The 22,219-nt window shown below is 42.7% G+C and overlaps 1 protein-coding gene across 8 annotated transcripts in view; it reads left to right on the top strand.

The window, feature by feature from the left end:
* PAK1 (p21 (RAC1) activated kinase 1) overlaps positions 1-22,219 on the top strand; it is a 75,586-nt gene that overhangs the window by 3,958 nt on the left and 49,409 nt on the right. For 2 of the 8 annotated variants that reach the window (XM_032098992.1, XM_032098986.1), the window contains exon 1: positions 4,642-4,765. The exons of 4 other annotated variants lie outside the window; for them this stretch is intronic. The gene's annotated coding sequence lies outside the window, so the exon portion shown is untranslated. Of the gene's footprint in view, positions 1-4,641; positions 4,766-6,649; positions 6,968-22,219 lie in introns of those variants that run through there. 2 more of the 8 variants (XM_032098993.1, XM_032098985.1) reach the window with 2 other exon arrangements.

Below are 22,219 nucleotides of genomic sequence, written 5' to 3'. Positions count from 1 at the left end.
ACTTTTGTCCCATCCCACCTCAGGCACATCCTCAGAGCTGTGGATGTCTTTGGGTCCTTCAATGGTCTGTCTTCTTTTTGGCACATGACAGTGGGGTGCATGTCACAATTTCAGGACCCTTCCTGGGATCCATTTGATGAAAACATGGATGCTCCGAGCTCAAAACATGGTTGCTCTGAGCTGAACATGTCTCCTTAGGCTCCCAGTATGATCTGCAGAGAGGGAAAGGCTCTTTTAGGATGTGCCTTGTATCATCCTCCTGTAGGTGTTTTTAAAATAGGTCAGAGAGTTGCACTCTAAAAATGCTGATTCCTCTTGTAGTCTCCTTGGTCTCCTCTGTCTCCCATGTGTTGTGTTGTATATTGGAGCAGCTGAGAGGAGTTTCACCTGTTCCTCTCACTGTGGGGATGCAGGCAGGCAGCATTGCTAACAAATTCATCAGCAAAAGCGCTGTGGTAGCGTGGCTTTCGCCCTTTCTCTTCATTTTAGCACTTTTTTGTTGGGATGGAGGAAGAGGAAACAACAAAAAAAAGCCATCTGAGAAGTGGATTTCCAGGGGAATTAGAAGAAAAAGTCCAAGTATTCAGTTCTGGTTTGTGTACTAATACACTCTTTCAGCCTGGCAATCCAAGTGTTCTGGCTTCCATTCATACACTATCAATCTCTTGTGTGTAGTCTGAGATGCAGGTTAAACAATAACTTCCCCTCCTTTTCTTTCCTTCTTGCAATCTGTACTCTTTGGACCTGCCATATAGCTAGTTTGTTTTACTCTTAAGCTGGTATAACTGCCTTCAAGCCATTCTGTTTCTTACTTCCCGTCAAAAGTCAGAAGTGATGCTGAATCAGGCAACCTTGTATCATCTTAGGTTTAAAAAAAGGAAGAGAAAAAAGGTTACTGTTGTAGAAAAAATGAAGTCCTAATTTGTGAAAATTGGGCCACATCATATGACTGCAGAAGTAGTAAGCAAATGTACTTTCTGGAAAGAAATAATTTCTACCAAAGTAGCCCTTTGTGATCCCAATTACCCTGTGAGAGACAGTGCACAAAATATGTTGTGACTGCCTTGAAGCATACGACATCTAGGTGCAAACAGTTCTTTGATCTAGGTGGGCCTTTAGCTGTGGGACTCTGAGGAAGTCAGGTGACAAGTATGTGCTGCATCCAGGTGGGGCATAAAGACTTGTGTCATGCCTTTTTTTTTTCTTTTCTTTTTCCATAAAGTCTGTCCACCTGTAATCTAAAAGGAAAACAGGGGAGGAAAATAATTGCTATTCATCTTGTGTGTGTTTTGGGAATGGAGGAGTCATCCAAGTTTACCTTAAGGCTTTGTCTCCTGCCCTTGTGAGCTTGATGTGTGTAGTTACAGTGTCTGTCCATGGTTTACAGCTGATGGCATTTGATGACTTTCCAGATGGCAGCAGAGAGAAGGAAATCAAATACAGAAGGTTAGGACACAGTTTGACAGACTGGCTTGCTGAGGTCACAGCACCACTTTGAGTTACTTTCTCTCAGTATCAGTAGGGCTTTGAACTATCACCTTTCTTAATGACTGTAGTGGCACACAAGTATTTTAGATGATGCTTCCCTTACGAGGCAAAGCCCATTTCTCAGGGCTGATGTTCTATTCATGAAGTAAGAGCTGGAGCGAGAAATATTTTTATTTGAACCAGTGGCTTGCATCATGTGGGTTTTTTCATCTTTTGCATACAGTGTAATGCAAAATACCTTTTCACCTATTTAGCATAAAGAAATTACAAGATAAATTATTATTTGTACCTACATATTCCCAAATGCACATTCTCTGCTGATCTTAAAATAAGAGTGGCTTGGCCTCTTAACCCAGACTCTTCTGTGGAAAGAGTAGAGAAGTGATTACTTTTGTAAAACTTGTATTTAATTTCCCCAGCTATCTGTAAGTAAACGTTATGCAGTTTTGCCAACAAGTTGAACTTGGAGGCTTTGTGCCAGAATGATTCTACTATTTGCCTTTAGTAGGTATTTCAAGGATACCTTATTTCAATCATGCTTTGAGAGGCTAGAAGTCACAGCTGAGTGTGGAGTTCATGCACTTCCAGAGTTCAGACTTGTTTGGTGTGAAGGAAAAGCTGATTTCCTTCAGCAGCAGAAGGGAGAGATATTCCAACCCCTCTTTCCCAATTCTCTGTATACTACTGAAGCTGTTAGATTCATCCAACTCAAGGCCCTGTGCTCACCTCTGTGTGAGGTGTTTGAGGCTGTTATGGAGCTCTCTAATGCCAGCATGTTTTGGGGTAGAGGAGAAAAAAAATGAGGCCAGGCTCGTAATGTATCCTCTGCTTTTCTTGCTCATTAAACTGGTCACCTGAGCCTGAACTCCCGTGTTCCTTCACAATAGAAGGTAGATTTGTCAGGTAACAGCTGCAAAGACCAGGGCGGGCATGGCACAAAGAGGGATTAGCAGCAAACAGACATATCAAGATTCACAATGCAATATTGATTAACTCATTAAAATTAATAAGACACTCAATTATGAAAGTCCCATTACATTTTGCAGTTCTTCTGGAAATAGAACAATTTATATGTCCTTATCCTTTCAGAAATACCTCACACAATACAAATTTTAATGTCATTTTTGTCTGCAAACCACAGAATGTGTTAACTTTGAATAGAGCCCAAGTTTGTCAGTGTTTTATCCAGTAAAACACTGGTTTTGATAGGGCACTGTTTTTAATAGACTGGAAGATGTAGTCCTAGTATTATGTACTAAAAAGTTTCTTTCACAGAGAGTAATCTAAATTAGTGTATAATTGGACTAACATTGTTTTAGGTAGGGTCAAAAATTAAATGGCAGATATTCACGTGCTGACCAATTTTAGCAAATCAGAGAAATGTGTTTCAAAATACAGCACACAGAGGGGAAACCCTTTGATTCAAGCTCAGGAACTCAAGGAACAAGTATGTGAAAGGACATGTTGTTCCTAAAAGGGAAAGGAATCAATTTTTTCTCAGTCATTCAGAAATATGTATATGGCCTCCACAGGACATAAATGCAACTTTTCAGGCTACAGATCTAATTACCTTATGAACTTTAATGACTTAGAACTGGATTTCCAATGTGAATTTCTATGCTTTACTAAGTTGGTTTTTTTTTGGTTGGTTGGTTTTTTTGAATAATATCTTTAATAAAGGCTTTGCTTGAGAGGGTTTGAGCCACCTGACTCATGGCAATTCTTGCTGAAATGAGAAATTGCTCTAGGAATACTCAGTTTTCATGCAAGAGAGAGGCTGGAGGAAGATAAAGCCATAAACCTAAGATCCTGGAATGTTTGTTAAGTGGATGGCACTTCTTATGAATGTGGTCACTGGTATTTCTTTTTTCCACAGAAGTTTGATTGAATTTTTTTGCCACATTGCCCAGGAGAGCTAACTTTCCTGTTTAACCACAAGCTGATAGTTCACATCCCTGTTTTGGCCTGCCATTGTGCTCATCTTTAGTCCCACTTTGGAATAAGCTGTGTGTTCAATTTCAGTGTTGCTTCTCTGGCTCATGATCACAGCAGATCACAGGTGGCAACGAAAAAGCTTTGGGAGCTGAACTCAAAGGAGAGGCCCAGAAATGAAATGGTGATAACACCATATAGCCCTTCATCAAAACCATCCATTTTCTGATAATCAAAGTCATTGGTAAGGTTCTTTGGTAAAATGTATGCACGTTGTGGGTGTGTGTTAAGGTGTTTGATGCTTTCTGTTAAGCTCCAAGATTCTGGAGATGTGAAAGCTATGCAAAAATATGTGTCATATAAAAGAGACTTCTCCCACTCCTATCTGTAGAGAGAAATGACAGAATTTGATCCAAATGTGCCTTGAAGACTTAAATAAAGAGATTTAAGCACACAGAGGCTTTGGTTTGAGTCTCCAGTTCCTAATTTTTTGTGAGGAAGTGACAGTATCTACTACCTCTTAACAGTGAGTTACTAGCATTGTAACTTAATTCTCCAAAATCACTGAAGTCTTCACTGAGTAGCCTTACAGAAAGCCAGAGAAGTTGCAAGGGAAGGAAGGAGAGGAAGCTGCAGCACCAGCAACGAGTATTGTCTCACAGTTATCTTAATCCAATATAAAAATCCACATTTTAATTTCTGGCTCATCAAATTTCTTATTGTTGCATCAGCCTATATGCCTTGGTAATAAGGTGTCTGGGAAAAATTACAGTCTCTTACATTTGTGTGCTATAAATTCTTCTGTGCAATTTTGACTCCCTTGGTAGCAGAGAGAATGAGTAAAAAAGCTGTACCTTATTCACAGAAATCAGCAGGAGTCTCATCCACTACCAGGCCACTGCCAAAAGACTCTGAAGAAGTGAGACTGGAAGTACTTTTCCAGGCCTGCTTTAATTCCTTTGCATATGTTCCTAAACCAGATTTTAAAGAGAATGAATAAAATTAAACTGACATTTTATCTGGAGCTGTAACCTCCACTGTCAGACTAGTATCTCTCTTGCCATTTCTGGGAGCCCTGACAACAATACTGAACTTAACTTGCAGTGTGTATGGGGGAACTAACTTTTGTATTCTTCCTGTTTGGTTTCTTTTCCCTGCTTCCATTCCTTGATCATATCTCTTAGAGCATTATTTGTTGGTTTTCCTTTTGCCTTTCTACAGAATCCTTGTTCACCTCCTGCCTATCTTTACTTTCCCCAGCTACTCCTAAGACTGATGAGAAACAGATTCCCCATACTTCTGTGATCCTGAAGATACTGGGCAAGCACAGATGAGCAGCAGGGAGGTAAAATATTTTGTCCTCCACCCCAGTAAGAAGCATCTTCTTCAGGGCTTGGGAGGGGGTGAAGACTGGATAGGGAAAGAAACCCATTATCTTCCTCTATCAAGCAGGTAGTTTTGGTGATGAGATGTCTGGAAACACTTGAATCCGTAGATTTCATTAGAAAGGCTGAGGAGGTAAGGGTAGGGCTGGGAATGACAAAAGCAGGACTTGTTTCAAGAAGAGAAAGCAAACAACTCAAGATTCCTTCAGGGCTCTGCTGCAAGACTGAAAGTACGCAACAGTGTATTTCTCTGTGTAGGCTGTCTTTAAATGGAGGCAGACGGTCACAGGCAGTGTTTGGATTCCAGGTTCAATAAAGGCACATCCTTCAGTTAGAGGAGGCAAAACAGTGTCACTTGTTAGAATTCAAAATCCCTCTCTAAATGCCTCAGTGACTTGTCATCAAGTGACTCACTGCACTGTCATAGTAGGGCTTCTGGCTTTCACATCAAAGCTATACTTGCTGAAACAGTGTCCTGCCAGCTCATATTAACAGTCCCCCCTCCCTAACTTGTTTCCAACTTACTCACGGCAAAGAGGGGATTTAGGGGTGTCAGGGCAGGAGAAGGCTGCAAGGGCAGATCAGAAATCTCACAACCTTGTAGACTTCAGAGTGCCAGGTTTTCATTTGTTTTGAGTGTCTCTGAAACAAGTCCTTGAGCTGCAAAAGAAAAATGTTCAGAAGTGATGAGCTGTAAAAAATGGTAAGAATTTAGTCATTTACTTTGTCCAACCAACAGTGTCTTTTCTTGCAGGCAATGGCTTCTTTTAAAGTTATTTGCTGCTTTAGAAAAATGCTAATGTTGAAATGATCTCAGCTTGATTTCCTTTATCTCCTGCAGTTCATTAGATGATCATCAGGATCTTTTCTTTCTTTTTTTTTTCTTTTTTTTTTTTTGGTTTAATTCACATAATCAATTTTATTCTAGGTGACCTTTGTTTTTTTAAGAGCCAATTCTTTCTAACACTAGATGTATCCTGCAGGAGCCCTTCCTGCCTTCTGATCCAATACTTATTCATCCTGGGACCTAGTCCAAATGCCACCAACAGTGTTTGTGTGGGCTTTTTTTATTTCAAAAACATTTTATCATGTGCTGACATTACATGTGTAAATGTGCAGTTTAGGATGTAATGGTTATGGAGATGAAAAGAATCTCACCTGAGCAGCAAGTGGCTTTCTGCTTTTTACATCATACCTGCTTTAAATTTAGTACTACAGTGGATGCTTTGTGTTTCTGATGATGCTGCTCTTTGAATCCCACCCTATTATTTTGGCTCAGTATGGAGGAGCAGTGACTTCAACAAGGTGATCTCATCCAATGTGTGATGTAGCTGTTTTTGTTTTTGAAGGCATGAGATCCTGTTCCATCTGCACTTCCTGTAGCTATAGGTAAACCATCTGAAATCCAAGATGATGAGCATGCCTGCTGTCTGTGCTCTCTCTCCCTTCTCATGAATTCATGTGCTTCCCTTCTGTGGTGGGGCTCTTGTGAGTGTTATTTTTCTTTTCACTGGGGTGTGAATGAGGTGAGCAGGGAAAGGGTTCTCTATGAAGCATAACCTGTGCTAGTTTCAGCATAAAAACTCTGTGAGGGCTCTAAATTCCTAATGAACTAACTACAAATTTTGGAGGAGAGTCTGTGGTTGACTTAACTTTCTTCTTGACTAGCATATGAGAAGCTCGTGTTTTGCTTTTTTTTCTCAAAACTAGCTTGCACTCCCCTCCTCCCCCAAACTATAAAGCAAGGATGTGGCCCTTGGCTGCTGTTTTCCTTTTGATGTGGTCAACTCAAAATTAACATTAAAAGTGTAATTCTGAACTTGCATTTTCTTGAAGACTGAGTGCATGATGAAAGGACAGGAGAGATCTCTCTCCACCTGCTGGGCGTGTGCTCTTCGCTTGAGTTTCTTAGGAGCTGAGGAGGATGAAGCTTGACACAGCTGAGCTCATCGTGGCATGCAGCCATCCAAAGACAAGGGTGCCTTTCCCTTTCAGCACTTGGCTGTGAGCTGACCTGGCAGGAAACTTTGCAAAGCAGTATGAGTGACTGTAGCTGTGGTGTAGTATTAAAGATCACGGAGCTGCCTGCAGGTCTGAAAGCTGGAAGTAAGGTCTGTAAGACATATGGTGAGATTTAGTGTCTCCTCAGAACTGACGCTCAAGTAAGTGCCTTTTTACTCTGTTATTGTGGTACCTGCTGTATACAGCTTTTTATTTTGCTTATTTTGTACTTATATCCCTCTCTCCCCAAGCTCTCTGAACCTCTAGCACCTGCCCAGTCAGCTCCTGTGGGACCTGCTTATGCTGCAGATCTGAAAGTCCTCAGTGCAGAATGGATTTTATAGAATCACAGAATGGCTTGGGTTGGAATGACCTTAAAGATCATCTAGTTTCAACCCCCCTGCCATGGGTAAGGAACCTTCTACTAGACCAGGTTACTCAAAACCCCATCCAGCCTGACCTTGAATGCTTCCAGGGACTGGGGCATCCACAGCTTCTCTTGGCAACCTCTGCCAGCGCCTCACCACTTTTATAGTAAAGAATTTCTTCCTAATATCAAACTTAAACCTACCCTCCTTCAGCTGAAGACCACCCCCCCTTGCCCTGTCACTCCATGCCCTTGTCAAAAGTTCCTCTCCAACCTTTCTGTAGCCTCCTTTAGGTACTGGAAGGGGCTCTAAGTTGTCCCTGGAGCTTTCTCTTCTCCAGGCTAAACAGCCCCAACTTTCTCAGCCTTTTGATTTTGACTCTTCTCTAACTGGTTCTCTGTCTTTAGTAAATGTATTTGGGAGAAAGACCCTGACAAAAAAAATCACAACTGGATCATGTATTTCTCCCCATCCCATTGTTCTGTTGCCCTGAATTCTGTTTTGAGTCCCTGTAGAGGAATAATGCTTGTAATCCCTGCCATGCTGTAGGGACTTCCTGTGCATTGCCTAGTGGGTTCATTTGTTAGTGTAGCAGAGCACTTTTGGGATTTTCCCATCACCAACTTGTATAATGTCTTGTGTCAAGTGTTACATGTATTCTTGAGAAATTTTTCAGAATTGAAAGAATGATTATAAGCTGGACCCAAACTTCTTGCTGGTGTCCAGCTGGAAATATATTTTTTACTCCAAGACAGAATTACGTTGCTAATGCTGCTGCCAGTCACACAAAATTAAAAAATCCTACTGTTTTGCTGTTCCTCTTCTACCTTGCAGTCCTCCACTTCATAGCCAAAGTGCTATAGTGTAGGAGTTGTACAAATGTTTGATGGCTTTTTCATGGAGGTGCTGTGATGCCTTGTCACCTTCCACCTAAACACTGCCAGTAAAGGCTCCTGGTGAGCATAAAACACAACTATGCTGGAGAATAATATGCCTAGTTCTGTCATATAGGTGTAAAGGGCAAACAGAGAAGCAGCAGGCACAGGAGGAGTAGGAAAACACATTTCTGATATAGCATAATGTAATTTTATGTCTGAATACCCTGCAATATGTACAGAAAGACTTCAGCAACATCTGTGCCTCAGAATTCATAGTCAAGATGAAAACAAAGCTTTCATCTGGCAGGAACTGTGCAGCAGGTATTTGGTAAGATCTGCCTGGCATGAAAGAACAAAAATCAAAAGTTGTGGAGGGTTTTTTCTTTCCTTTTTTTTTTCTTTTACTCTTCTTTTTTCCCCCCTTCCTCTTTTTATTTTCCTTTTTTTCTTTTTCTTCTCCCTAACCAGGAGACATAACTCTCTCTGTAGCCTGTGTGTTTCAGTGGGAACATTCAGGGGCTGTCTTAGCAGCACTTGAGAGCCTAACCTTGAGATCAAAAGTAGTGTTTCATGTGGTTACGTACTAAAAGATGTGGGTAGGCATCTAGTGGGAATCCAGAAAGCGCGTGGGCGCTTGATTCCCTCGGAAACTGTTGGGATTTGGCACCTAAACTGGCAAAGTATTCAAAAAAACTCTTAAATATCTTTCTGAAAATTGAGTCTGATGTTGCTAATCGGTGTGAAGGGTGGGGGGATTTTTTTATTGTGATGTAATGGTGCCTTTGATCTTTGTTACTTTCTAGTAGATAAACAGAAGGAAGTTGAAGGAAAGCAACAGAAGTGACTTTGGGGTTGGAGGGATTGACGCAAGAGGAAGATAAAAGCTATATACTTGTGTAGTTTTTATAAAATAAGTAGGAGGGCAGGACTGCTATGGGCTTCTGAAAGGTATAAATGCCAAGGAATGGAGGGTGTGGAAGAAGGAAACTGTCTGAGTCTCTACTCTGCAAGTGCCTGTGCAGGCAGGTAGCTTCGCACACAGCCTCATCCAAAAGGACCATTTTCATTGAACCTTGTGAGTGTTACAGGGACGCGCTGGTGAGGAACAGAAACACTTTTTGTGGCAGCAAGAAAGGTACCTGCTTTAGTACTTCAGTCAGGGTAAACCACTAAAATCTGCAGCTGCTTGCACCTCAGATTGGCTGGCATCTATAAATATCATCACATCACACAAAGGCTACTTTCCGTTTGTGCTGGCCTTCCTGGACATGAGCTTTAGAAAACTCCACTTTAGGCCTCGACAGCTCCTGTCCCAGACTTGGATTGTGAGGGTTTGGATCTCCACCCTGCCTTACAGCTGGCTGCCATGGTGACACAGTTAATCTCACTGATCTCTTGTGGTATCTGAAACTTTCACCAGGAGAGAAAAGCGGGGTGACAGCTGCTCCAGGGCACAGGTTGGTAGGAGGGGGACAGCAGGTAGATAAAACAGTCTGTCTTGGGACTGCTCTCCTGAGATGTTAGGACATCACTTATTATAGCCACTAGGACATAAACATTATGTATGTGAGGATATAATCCAATAAGGTTTGGGTATCCTGGGGAGTGCTTGATGTTAAAGGTATATAAAAGCTACTTGAAGATGATAAAGCATTAGCAGAGAATATCAAGTCTTAACTGCTGGAGGTGTTGGGGATGTTCCTGTGTCAAGTGCACTTCTTGTAGCCAATAGATCGATAAACTAATTTGAGATAATTACAAAAGGAAAAATTAGACCAAACAGATAAATGTTAATAAGTCCCCAGAGCTGGATGCCATTCCAGAGTCCTGAGGAACTTGAATGTGAAACTGCAGAACTGCTGGCCAAGCTGTATAATTTATCACTACAGACGGCCACGGTGCCAGAGGACTGGGGAGCTGCCAGTGTGATTCCCAACTATGAAAAGGGCTCTAGAGGGGATCCTGGGAACAGCACAACAGAGAGTCATGCTACCAGGAATGGAAAGGATCTCTGAAGACAAAGAGAAATGTTAACTGCTGGGAAAGTCAGTTTGGCTTCTGAAAATGAAAATCCTCCTGCCCCACCCCATTAAGTTCTGTGGGGTGTCAATAAGAAAGGGTTAAAGTGGATATAATATGTTTGGATTTTCAGAAAACTTCTGTCAACATCTTAAGTTCCTGTAAGTTTGGAGGAAAGGCTTTTTTATGGTTTGAAGGCCACATGAATAATAGGAAGTAAAAAATTTGGGACAATTTCACATTTTACGATGGAGAGGGAAGCATCACTGCAGCAGCAACCAAAAAAGCCACCATCCTCATGGGGAAAGTGATGAATGACACCATTTGGCTTTGGTATAAATGCTTGATGCACCCATATCTTGTGGGTGATGTACAGTTCTGGCCTCCACATCTCTTGCAGAGTACAGTGGCATTGCAGAAAGGCAGCTGAAAGGGCAAAGAAATGGGCTACCTTCTGAGAAGAAGCTAAAGTAGTTGAGACTATTCCATATGGGAAGAAGGGAAGGAACACAGGTTTAAATCATAAAGTCAGCAGGTAAAGCTGATATGAACCATCAGCTCTCATGCTTTTACAGCCAGGGAACTTTTGGTTAAACACCATGGGCTTTGATTTTAAAACAGGTGAAAGACCATACTAGTGCAGTGGAGAATTGGTGACTGTAGCCTCAGAATAGGTAGAATTTGGTGACAGGCTTTCAGGCACTCACCTGTGCAGGGTAAATCCCACTTGTACTTTGCAAGACTCTCTGCATGACCCTTCCTTTCCCCAGGGCTCTCCTCTGCAGTTTTTCATAGGAAGCAATTATCCAGGTGGCTGGCAAGTGTTTGACACTCCCTTATGTGCACAATGAGATTTTTTTTTTAATTATAAGTGACTTATTCCTCATAGAAGTAATTTTTTTTAATGCTGCCTTCAGCAGGGTGTGCATGTGAACTTTATTTTAATTAAGGATGAGGAATCTGTTTTACATAACTATATCCCAGATTCTCATGAGAGAGTGAAAACAGCCCTGAGGGATTGATGAAAAGGCCAGTGAAATCGGTTGCCTCACCGATGGGAGGCCTGATTCCAATCTCTTAGGTTTTCTCTACCTGTGGGACTGACTCCAAGCTGGTTGACAGCCAGAGGAATTGAACCAACGCAGAGGCACTGCCTCCTCGCAGCTTTATTTTGCACCACTAATTTGTGGTTCTGGGCAGATACTGGGATGGCTGTTGCAGCTCTGCCTGAGGTTGTTGTCCCTCTAGTGGGAGTGACCAAATGGGGTGTGAATCTGCTTCCAAGTCCTTTCAGCCATGTCCTGATGCTGGCTCAGACAACTTCTGCCACTGTGCCCATTGCCAGGGCATTGTATTGCAACACTTGGTTCACCCATCTCCTTGGAACAGGGGTGCCTGTTGTGATCAAAATGTGGTCCCCACCAGCCAGCTGAGTTGCTAATTTAAAAGCAGTACTAAGGGGATTAGGTCAAGGTGGTTCTCTGAATCTTTGAGAAAGAAAACAAATGGCACTGGAAGTCACAAACAAATGCTGTTGGCTAAAATTTGTTTTACGTTGTAAAACCTGAAAGGGACACGGAGCAGATGAATAAAATATTTCTGTACCACTAAGGAGGGAAAATCCAGGCGGTGTGTGGCCTTTTGTTTGTTTTCCTGTTAAGAAAAAAGAAGTGATAAAGGTGTTAAAACACAGCTGTTGCTGGAATTGTACTGGAAGTGGGGAATACAAATAAAAGAGAACCTCTTTCACTGTGCACAAAGAGAAATATGAAAAACAAACCACAAACTCTGTAAAGAGGCTAATGGAGTTTATGACTCAAACCTGGCTTGTCATTAGCACCTTGTTTGTGGTGACTGAAGCAAGCATCCCTTTCAGAAAGTCTCTCATACTGGGAATAACTTTACTCCTGTTATCAGAACCTCGATGCAGTTGAAGAAGCTGAACTGCTGATAGACTGCACAGCTGAGAACTTCAGCTTGATTCCTGCTGAATGTAGTGATGGCTGGCATTTTTTTCTGATGCCAAAAGCCTAGAGAGGTTTGGCATGATGCCACTGCATGAGGACAATGTTGGTTTTGTTCTATTTCTGCTTCTGCCCCAAGAGCTGTCTCTAGGAATTTGGCTTCTCTTACCAGAATCTTACATGAATCAAAGGAGGGTTCTGATGCTCAGCTCTTAATGTTTTATTGAAGTGGCAGTTCATGCATTGATCTGAAAAGTGTTTAGGAGTTAAAATTGATGGGAAGTAACTGGTAATGCTGGGGCTTTGCAGCCCCAGGTGGGCATCTGCCGCCCGTCTCCTGGGGAAGAAGGAAACAGATGAGCAAGGAGGTGGGGCCCAGAAAAGCCTGTGGGAATAGAGGTCCCTCAGCTGTTCAGCAGAGCAACATAAATGAGTGCACTTTAGAGAGAAAGGAATGTGATGGTCATGTCACAACTTGAATGTGCTTTGCTTTGGGGTGAGTTCATAGGCTGGAGCACGTGCTTTGAGTGGAGGTCAACAGATTCATCCTGGTGCGAGGTGAGGGAAGTGGGGAACAAGGTCAGTGTCAGTCTGAGGGGATGTGCTGAGGGCTTTAAGCACTTCAGAGTGCAGAAGCTGTGGAGAAATGTCTGATGGTGAAAGGTTTTTCCAGAGAAAAAGTACTGAACATTTCCTTCATCTTAACAGAACAAGAGGAAATGGCCCCAAGATATGCCAGGGAGGTTTAGATTAGATGTTAGGAACTTTTTTGTCAAATGAATATTGTAAATCATTGAAACAGACTGCCTAACGAAGTGGTGGAGTCACCATCCATGGAAGTGTTCAGAACATGTGTGGATGTGGCACTTGAGGACATGGTTTAATGGTGAACGTGGCGGTGGTGCTGGGTTGATGGTTGGACTTGATGATCTTAAAGGTCTTTTCCAACCTTAATGATTCTGTGATTTTGTGACATGAACATCCCATTCCTGGCATAGGTGGTTGGAACAAGAACACCATGAGCTGTGCCAGGAGCAGTGATCAAAATCTCTGCTTTATGCAACCTGTGCCCTATAGGGAGTAGGGTAAAGTGTTGTAATCACTTGATAGTTTAAACCAGGATCAAATCTGTGAGGCTCACACAAGTGGAAAGGCAAAAGAGAGTGAGCAGTGCCAGTGTCTCTGATCAGGAAAGTTGCACAGAAGATGGATAAGGATGGCAAGCTGCTGCCAGTTCCTCCTGCTCTCTGAGCTGTTTCCATTCTGAGTGTGGTACCAGCCCCAGCAGCTTCTGCCTGGCAGCCTGTTCCAGCAGCAGATCCCCACTCCATGCCTTGCTCCAGAGTCGCTTGCAAAACTAGCAGGGGGTTGGAGAGTTGCAGGTGCAGAACCAGAACAGGACAGAAGCCTGGAAGATGTGTTTCTTCTCTGTTGTAAACTTGTGTAACCTTTCTCAACTCACTTCAGCCATGTCCTCAGTGTATAGAAGGGTGGTAGAGCTCCTGTGCACTTTCAGGTATTCTATATTACTTGGCAGAAGTCGTTCTTTCACCCACATTAGTAACATTTTATCACTGAGTAGTGTTTTATGCATGAATGGTTTTCTGTGCAGTGCCTAAAATTTAGAAAAATGTCCAGAAATTGTACAAGAGTCTTGTATAGGCAGAGTTGGTCAAGGGGGTGGGGGAAGGGAGAGTTGTATCCTTTTCTGCAGAAACTCTTGTGCATTTTTCCTTCCAAAATAATTTCAGGCTAGTTATTTATATCAAACCTTCGTTAATTCATTGTACAGTGAAACAGCAGATAGAGGGTTCTTTTGGAAGGCTGTACAGATTAGAAGATGCTTCAATACATAAACCATAAGCAAAGAAATAAGAACACCCTAAGGAATAATATGAAGTGTGATGCTTTCTGGTCCTGCTACACAGCTGCAAAGCAATGGGCGAAGTCAGATTTTGCCCACACAGCTCTCCTAAGCCTCAGTACTTTGAGTTTTACTTTGCTTGCTTTGGCTTCTGAGACAGCCAGTGTCTGGAGCTGAGGCACTCCGGTACTTTGCTTAGTGTCCCCAAAAGACCTGCAAACTCAGCCAAGCTTTTGGGCTTGAAAGAGATGAGCTGCGTAGCTTGAATTGCAACTGGGTGCCTCTAGTTCTGGGAGGCTGCAATGACTGTGACCTTTTGAAATCTTGTTCAAACTGTTTTTGTTGCACTCAGACAGGAATGTTATGTTCTTTGTTCCATCTCCTAAAAGGCAAACTTTTCTGTATAGGCCGCTTGTGGCTTTTAGACTTTGATATATATGGGTCAGGGGAGGAAGCAGGCACAGACTGTTGGATGTTTTCAAGCTGCTGAAAAAGTTCTTCTGAGTGCATGAAGTGGGTTGTAAGATCCCAGCTGAATTTTTGCAAATAACCTCTCTCTTGATTAGGAACAGGAATAAGCCCCCAAATGTGAATTGCTTCCAGTTTGGGTGCACACAAGCGAGTGGGCTGACTCTTCTCTGAGACAGACCTGTGTGGTGAAGGGTTACGTGTTTAATTCTGAACCCCTTCTCCTGGGAGGAAGCATGGAACATCTCAGCTACCATTACTGAAATGTCATTGTTTTTCAAGCATAAAACAAGCATTGTTTTTCAAGAATAAAAATATGCATTCAGTAGTTTAAATTAAGGTTTGCATTGGCTCTTGGAAGGGCTCTTCTTGATGCCTATACACCTTTAGGTACATTTCTTCATAGAATCTCAAACTCGTTGAGGTCGGAAGGGAACTCCAGAGGTCATCTGGCCCAGCCTGCTGTAATCAAGCAAGGCCACCCACAGGTAGTTGCCCAGGACAGTGCCTAGACAGCGTTTGAATATCTCCAAGGATGGAGACTCCACCACTTTCTGGCCAGCCTGTGTCAGCTTGGTCACCCTCACAGTAAAAAAGTGTTTCCTGGTGTTCAGAGGGGCCCTCAGTGTTTCAGTTTGTGCCCATGGCCTCTGGCCCTGGGCATCACTGACAAGAGCCTGGCTCCATCTGCTTTGCACCCTCCCCACAGGGATTTATAGACATGGATGAGATTCCCTGAGCCTGCTCTTCTCTCAGCTGAACATTCCCAGCTCTGTCAACCTTTCATTACTGAAGAGATGCTCCCCTCAGCATCTTTGTGGCCCTTTGCTGGACTCTCTGGTCTGTGTGTCTCATACAGGAAAGCCTAGAATTGTACCCAGCATTCCAGGTGTGGCCTTACCAGTGCTGAGGAGCAGGGAAGGATCATCTGCCTCGAACCTGGTGGCAATACTTGGCCTAATGCAGCCCAGGAAACCATTTGCCTTCTTGGCTGCAAGGACCCACTGCTGGCTCACACTCAACTTGGTGACCACCAGGACCCCCAGGTCCTTTTCTGCCAGAGTGTTTTCCACCTACTGCCAGCATATGTAGGTGCCTGTGGCTGTTCTTCCCTGAGTGCAGCACTTTGTGTTTCTCCTTGTTGAACTTCATGAGGTACCTGTAGGCCTGCCTGTGGTTCCCTGGGTCTTCTGGAACATCAGGATTGATATTTGCTTTCCTCCAGTCTATGGGCCCTTCTGCCAGTTGCCGTGATTGATCAAACTGAGCATGGCCTTGCAGTGGCCTGTGCCGGCTCCCTCGACATTCCTGGATGCATCCCATTAGGGCCTGTGTGCTTATTTTGAATCTCTGTCTGTAGATATGAACAGAAACTTCTAGAGAAGGACTAAGGCTTGAGAATGAAGCCTGTTCCTTGGTCCTCCTTTCTTCCCTTCTTTTCCTCTCTCCGTTGCCTGCTGACCTCAGTCCTCGGCTACTGCTAGAGGCTCTTTGCTTGCATGACAAGGTTGTTCTGGGTTTGGCTTTACATTTAAAGCCTACAGGTAATGTGGCTTTAAAGCCAGGACACCTCTTTTGCAAAGGCTCTTGTGCTGTGTGGCGCTGCTTCTGAGCTGATTTTGTCATACACATACACGATTTGGTGTGTGTCTCGTGTGCAGTGTTTGCTGTTTATTCCTGGCTGAGGAAGGGAGTCTGTCACAAGAGCTGACTGCAACTTCAGCTCAAACTGCCTTAACTCACACTATTTACTTTGGAAATTACAGTTTCGATTGCTGCTGATAACCCAGCTGATCGTTATGTTTTACATTTAGCACTGTTTTTTTAGTTCTTTCCTTAATTACTTATGTAAATAATTTTAGAAGACTTAGCATTAATTTTGGAGGAGCTGGCGTATGGGGCTGCGAGGCTAGCAGCAGGTGCTGTAAGTAATCACTCTTCTAAATTAAGTAACACTTTCTGAGGCAGTAGGTTAATTTCTGGGTAAGCAGCCTGCATACAGATTCTTGGAATCAGATGGATCGTGACCCAGCAAGTGACTCAAGGCTTTTGTGTAGGTTTAATTGCTTGAGTTATCTCACTGAAGCCTTTCATTTTTAGAGGAAACTGGGGCTGTGCTTGAATGTCTGTTGAAACTGTGTTATCATGTTGAAATTTTTGTCACCTGGCTTTGTGCTCGTCTCTGTAGCTCAGTCTTCACTGCCATTGGAGGTGGTTTTGGAGCATGGGCAGTGTCATGGCTTAACCATGTCAAGCTGCCTGGAGCCAGGGTATCTATCCTAGAATGGCTTGGGTGGGAAGGGACCTTAAAGATCATCTCATTCCAACCCCCTGCCATGGGCAGGGACACCTTCCACTAGATCAGGTTGCTCAAAGCTTCGTCCAACCTGCCCTTGAACACTCCCAGGGGACGGGGCATCCACAGCCTCTCTGGGCAACCTGTACCAGTGCCTCACCACTCTCACAGTAGAAAATTTCTTCCTCATATCAAATCTAAACCTGCCTTCTGTCAGTTGGAAGCCTTTTCCTCTTGTCTTATCACTACATGCCCTTGTAAATGGATCCCCTCCAGATTTCTTGTAGGCAATATTTGGGTACTGAAAGACCACAATGTTCATGAGTGGCTCATGCTTAGGCTGAAGTCTGTGCTGCTGTGGGTTTCTGTCATTCCTACAAGAGCAAGCAAAGTCATGCTTGAGAGCTTTGTGCCATTTCTTTTTCCGCCTTTGTGCCTGCGAGTGGATTTCTGCAAAAATATTTCCTCTAATATCTCTAGTAGAGTTCTCATGGCGTCTGTAAGCAGTAACTGTTGGCCAGATTATGCTCAAGTGCTGCCTGTCACTTCAGCATTGTCACAGCTCTGGCCAGCACCGTTCTTGCTCAGGGCTTGGAGATTGCCTGCAGAAGTGTGATCCACTCTTCATAAAACCACTCTTGAGTCTGTGAGGCTGATGGGGTCAGTGGTATTTGTGACTTGAAAACTTAAATGATTTTTCATAGGCTCTGCAGAGCTCTGAGGAAACTGGTAAAATCTTAATTTCTGTTATTATACAGAATATGACTTTGGAGCACTTTGTCTCACTTGTGGAGTAGGATGGTACAGTTTTTACAAGCTCAAGCTCTCTTTAAAATCTATCTTCCTGTGTGAAGAAAAGTAACTTTTCCTGTGCCAAAAAGTAACAGGAAAGGTGGAATTTCTACTTATATAGAATCCCATGGACAGTGGAATAGAGCAGAAAAATGTCCTTCTCCAAGGATTCAAGAAAGGAGAGAACTTCAGAAAGCTGGAGAGAAAAAAATGGATTTTTGTTGCCTCTATGTGACTGTCAGCTGGGACTTGTCCTTCCTTTGACTTAGAGTTGGTGCTTCCTGTGCCTGTGGATGCTCAACCTAATCATCAAACTGGTGCTTGAAATCATATACCTGCTCAAAAGGTCTGAAGCCACTTCCTACACTCTTTAGCTTGATGTTTTTGCTATGGTCAACCGTCTTCAGATCAAAACGCTTTTAGGCTTGAAAGTCAGTGTTGGGATACAGCCCTTTCATGTTTAAAAACTTAATAATCCAAATGACAGGCTTCTGAAGGTAGAGCTCAATTCTTGTGAACAGTGTTACAGAATGACATGGCTCTTGTAATTCGTTTAGAGGTCTGTAATCTCTTTAATCCTCTTGTCACTTTCTAGATTAAAACTTTACTCACTTCTTTGCTGTGAAATCTTGGAAAAGCACCATTCATATGTGCAGAGTCTATCTGCTCTATAATGGAAACTACATGTATAAGCAACTTGATTTTTTGATAGCTCAGTTTTACTTGAAAACCTGAATTCTCATGTAGCTCTGAAGGCAAACAGTCCTCTTTAGGTGACATCCTGGTTCTATGGGAATTGGGACTGAAATATTTTTAACAAGAAATGGTGAAGAAGAAGTCACAGACTCTTTATGGATCTTTTGGCAGTGGATGCCTTGTGGGTTTAACAGATGATCCAAATGCATATTGATACATTCAGATGATCTCAGTGTATTCTCTGGGATGCTGTGAGATGTCTGTAAGCTTGGAAATGGAGAGGTGAAATGTGCAAGAGCTGGATGGATAATGAGTTGGTGTTGGGAGCACAAAAACATGCTGATCTTGGACAGCCTTTTCAAAAGGGCCCAGAATTTGAACTCTCTTAAATACTGTGGGGTAGAAGGCAGAGAAATCTTTTTTCCCAGATGAGTTAGGTCTGTGTGGGCCACAAGAATTGAAAACATCAGGTAAAGAAGTGACCAACACTTCTCATACAGGTGTCTTGAAGGTTGGATTTCTGAATGGACTTCTAAAGAGAAAGCAGAGGAGCAAAATTCTCTGCTCTAGATTTGTAGATTTTGAGGGGAATAGGTAATTTAAGGATATTGCTTTGCACCTTTCTCACTGACTACCCTAACCTCAGTCTATCCAAGTATTTTTTCCAGGCGGCATGAAGAATTTGTAATTCTTTTTGTTATCAAAAGCAGAACTTGGAAGAATCCTGCACCATACCAAAGATATGAATGCCGTGTTAGGGAATTTAGACATATTAATAAAACCAAGATATTACCCTACCACTCTCTCCTCTGAAATTAAACGTGTCAAGCAAATTGCTGAAACAGTAGACGGAAACTTGGCAGTTATATTTGTGTGGCAATTTGATTCTGTTCTCCTAAAATACCTCTGGAGAGCATCTAACTGTAGCTCTGCTCTGATCCCAAGACTACCCTGCGGATGCCCTGAACACAGACACGTAAGCAGCAAGCTCTGGTGGCCTGATCTGTGTAGTTGCTGGAAAGCTTCAAAATCTGGTTTGCTCTCAGAGGGCTTTCCATTTGGGAAAGGAACTGATACCATTCCAATTTTAACTCTGGAAGAGGAAGGGAAAATATAAAAGCTTCAGAGAAGCAAGTTTTTGTCTAGACTGTGGAGCCAGCTGGGTGTCTTGTTCTGTCTTGTCAGGCTGCGTTCTTGTTTGGGGCTGTGTCTTAGTGGTTGACAAGCACCTTAGCTCTGTGGAAATAAACCCACTTCTGGTGTGGCAAATGAGCCCTGGTCTCCCATGACCATCCCCTGCCACAGTTGTTTGCTGAATGCTTTACTGACCCATATAAATACACAATCTCTTCTCCTTGTCCTTTCACAGGCATAATTTGAAAAGCTTTCCTCTGTTTTTGCCTTAAAAATTACTTTTGAAGTGAAAGGTCCCTTTTGTCTCACTGACTGTAAAGTGTGCATGATAATTATGGGACAATTGCTGTGCTAGCTGAGATACTGCAGTGTTTCTGCAAGACAAAACCCTGCTCCAAGCAGGAGCAATTCAACTTCTCTCACTCAAACCCCAGGGGCCAGGGATGAGGAATTCCCTAGGTTTTCTGCTCAGCAGTGACAGTGGTATATGTGTGGATATACTATTTATTGCACTGTAAGTAATAGTTTAATGGCCTTGCATGCAATAAAATGCTGTTTCATGCTGGTGTGTGGTTTTTGATAGCATGTCAGAGAATTACTTACGCCTTTTAATCTGCATTGTTCAAGAAGGCAATATTTTAAAAATGTGATTATGATATCAAGGGTTTGTGGAGTGAATGGCAGAGAGGCTTTTGCTGCTCCAAAGATTTCCTGTCTAGAGAATATATGTCATAACATAACATACATGACAGCTATGGGATTTTTTTTTTTTGCTATTTGGTTTGGTGTTTTGTTTATTTTTTTCTTTGAGTCAGGCTTCTTTCCTTCTCCTGCATTTGGATCCTCTTAAAAATTACTAGTTTCAGGGGAAAATTCAACCATACCAAACAACCTGTGGAAGTCTTCTGTCATTTGATAACTAATTGCTGCTTTTAGAGTGGAACCTCTCTTGTCTCTTCAGCAGTGTGTCTGCTTAACTGTGCTCTTGCTCCAAAGTAAGTCATGATTCAGTATCTCAAATACCCACTGTCCTTGACCGTCTTTTAAAGTTTTTTTTATCATTTGTTTGGGTTATTTTCTGTTGGATGTTGTCAGGGAGCTGCTGTGGTACCTAAAGAGGCTGCTCATCTTACCTATTGTATCTCACTTGCTGCACTGATTATTTACACCGATACAATCTGACTTGCACCATAGGTGTTGACCCTGTCTTGTGCAAACCCCTGCTGCCTCCAGGCATCCAGATGAAGGATCTTTCTAAGAATTAGATGCTACAGACCTTATGCTGTTGTCTGTAAAGCCAGTGGCTTCAGTTTGGGCAGGACCCAGGTCCCCCATTCAGAGAAGCGATGCTGTACGAAGCCTTTGGCCCCTTGAATATGTGAGCTGGTTGTTACTCAGCTTCCCACAGGCTCGAGGCCAGGTTGGGTTGAACAGGGCTCATAGACATGTTCCCCTCAGGGGAAATGCTCAGCTCTGGCACATACTTACCTGGGCAATATTTGCTTAGTTAAGAGTGGGACAGGGATTTGAAAGATCATCAGCCAGTGGTAAACTGGTTTCCTGAGCATCAATGCCATTAGATTTGGGTTTGAAGTCGCTGTGTGGGCAGAAATTTGCCTCTCAGACCTCAGTGCCTCCGGGCTGTAAACCCATCCACCTTGTCCTAGGCTGAGCTGCGGATGGCAGTAGCTATTTTAGAGCAGTTCTGGAGGTAATGGGTGGGAAAAGATGAGGATTTGGGTGGGGGTGCTGGAAAGAAGTTCTAGAAAAGCATCTGAAGATGGGGTATTATTGCACAAGTTAAGTGATATCCTGGATGCCACTGCTTTGGTTTTGTGGTTTTGGTTTGGTTTTTTTTTTTCTCTTTTAAAAGTGTGGTTTGTTTGGCACTGAGTCGGTATCAGAGAGGTGTTTTTAGCCATTGTGCTTTTGAAATCAGCATGCTAAACCCCCTTGGAGCTGCAAGAATATGTGCATATGCAGACTGGTGTTGGTTGAATTCAATTGTTACAAAACACACCCTTGGAAACCTCATCTGGGATGATGTTGGCATGTCCCTCACATTTTGCCAGTTTTCAGAAGCTGTCAGGTAGTCCTGTGTGGGAGGTGTTACAGGGATAAATCCTGAAATCCTAATTTGGGCTAAACTCCCACTGTTTTCAGTGGGTGGCTTGCTGGCATTAAGGCCAAGTACCCCTCAGCTATCACAGATGACCTTTCTGTCTTTTAAAAGTCAAGGAGACTGAGACTTGATGCTGTACCTTGTATTAGAGATCAAACTGCAGGATTGCAGCTCCTAAAGTTTGTACGTGTGCTGAGATTCGTGAACAAGAAGTTGGTTAACCAAAAACATTTCCAGTAACTGTTCTTTAGATTCTTGGTAGTGCTGGTGAAATGCCAGAGATCTGGAAACAGAAATTAGCTGGTGATTTAGAGGCAGTGCATGAAGAAGATACTCATTCTGTAGAGGAAATACTGATGTTCTGAAAACCCTACTTTTCATAAATGGAGGAAATATAATCCCATGAATTTTAAAATGAAAACTTTAAATTCTTTCAAAGTATCAGCACAAATTTATTGAAATGCTGTTTGCTCAGATAACTGACTTTTTTTTTTTTTTTAGGAGAATGTTTCTATGAAATGCCTGCAACTTTTTCCAGTATATTGATTTCCACCAAAATTGAATTAAATGTATTTTAGAAGTTAATTGTCTGAAAGTAGGTACCTGAAGTTCCTGACTGTCACCAAGTAATTGAGATAATTTGTTGTTCTGGCTTCTTCTTTCTGTGCAAGAAAGAGGGAAGATGTTGTGTTTGTGTTGGCAACACTTAAGAAAATCAAACAATATCCCAACAGTAAGAAAAGAAAAAGGCCCAAATCCCTTCAGAAAATGTTGCTGTGCAAACCTTGTCTGGCAGAAGGTCTTTCCAGCTG

This window comes from Corvus moneduloides, chromosome 2 (assembly GCF_009650955.1).
Source record: "Corvus moneduloides isolate bCorMon1 chromosome 2, bCorMon1.pri, whole genome shotgun sequence".
Lineage (NCBI taxonomy): Eukaryota > Metazoa > Chordata > Aves > Passeriformes > Corvidae > Corvus > Corvus moneduloides.
The sequence above is the reverse complement of the archived record's forward strand: the minus strand, read 5'-3'. Positions and strand labels throughout refer to the sequence as shown.